Source organism: Acanthisitta chloris, unplaced genomic scaffold, assembly GCF_000695815.1.
Source record: "Acanthisitta chloris isolate BGI_N310 unplaced genomic scaffold, ASM69581v1 scaffold2462, whole genome shotgun sequence".
Classification (NCBI taxonomy): domain Eukaryota; kingdom Metazoa; phylum Chordata; class Aves; order Passeriformes; family Acanthisittidae; genus Acanthisitta; species Acanthisitta chloris.
In genome coordinates this window covers 1-1,636 of record NW_008658671.1, presented here as the reverse complement: position 1 = coordinate 1,636, position 1,636 = coordinate 1, and positions in this window count along the sequence as shown.

The window sequence follows — 1,636 nt, the reverse complement described above, 5'->3', positions numbered from 1 at the left end:
TGAGATAAAGACAGTTTAATAGAGAAAGCAAAAGCTGCACACACAAGCATAGCAAAACAAGGAATTAATTCACTGCTTCCCACAGACAGGAGGTGTTTAGCCATCTCCAGGATAGCAGGGCCCATCACACATAACGGTTCCTTGGGAAGACAAACACCATCACTCCAGATGTCCCCCCTTCCTCCTTCTTCCTCCCACCTTATATACTGAGCATGATGTCCTATGGTATGGAATATCCCTTTGGTCAGTTTGGGTCACCTGTCCCAGCTGTGTCTCCTCCCAATCTCCCATGCATCCCCAACTTCCTTGCCAGTGTGGCAGTGTGGAAAGAAGCAAAGGCCTTGACTCTGTGTGAGCTCTGCTCAGCAACAACAAAAACATCTCTGCATTATCAACTCTGTGTTCTGCACAAAACCCAAACATAGCCTCATACTAGCCTCTATGAAGAAAGTTAACTCTACTCCAGCTCAAACCAGCACAGAAGCTAACCAGCCAGCAGGACCTGAGGCTGAACTGTGGTGTGCAGGTGCTGTGGGGCAGCAGCTGAGGAAGGGCCTGCAGGTCAGAACCACAGAATCATTAAGGCTGGAAAAACCTCTGAGATCATCGAGTTCAGCCTCTGACCTAACCCCCCCACATCAACTAGGCCATGGCACAGAGAGCCATGTCAAGTCTTTCCTTAAACACCTCCAGGGTCAGTGACTCCACCCCAGGCTGTCCATTCCAGCCTGTAATCACCCTTTGCTGTGGAAAAACTGTGCCCTGCAGTGCTGGGCAGGGCTGGGCACATGGCCAGGTACACCTTCCACCCACAGAACACCTAATTGCATCTTCCTGTCTGTGTTCCAGCAGTGTGTTAACCTGCTGCAGCACAAAATATCAGAAGAGCAGTTGGCATTGTCTTTGGAGATGTCTGCACGACAGCTCTTTCCAGCTGTAAGGGAAAACACAAAACCAGGCAGAAATAGAACAGGCAGTTTATAAACTAACTGGCACTGTGTGGGTTTAGCTGCACTTGCCAATGATCTACAGATACAACACCTCAATGTCTTGCTACTCTTGCCTGTTTCTTGTCTACTCTGTGTCGCTGAGGATTGGATTTGCTGTCAAAGTGATTTCAGTTTTTACTCCTTTCTACAAGAGAACAGTAACACAAGAAACTGAGATCTCAGCAGCAGAAGAAACATTTTAACATAGCTTGTTAACAAAACAGTTATGTTTTCTGTAAGGTCCATGTTACACAAAGCATTTTATAGAAAACAATAATCAGGGAGAATGAGGACAGCACTCAGAGCACAGAGCGCTCAGGGCACACAGGTCGCTCAGGGCACAGAGCAGTCAGGGCACACAGGGCACAGAGCACTCAGAGCGCTCAGGGCACACAGGGCGCTCAGGGCACAGAGTGCACCGGGCACACAGGGCACAGAGCACTCAGAGTGCTCAGGGCACACGGCGCTCAGGGCCCTCACGGCATAGAGTGCTCAGAGTGTTATAAATTGCGGCCCAATAAATTGGCAGGAGCCAGTTCAATTAGGAAATTTATTGATTGAGCAAGCGACAGCAAGCAAAACAGCGCTGGGCGGCCGGGGAGTCTCTGCTCCACCAATGGCACAAGCCCCTTACCCACAGCCCCTGG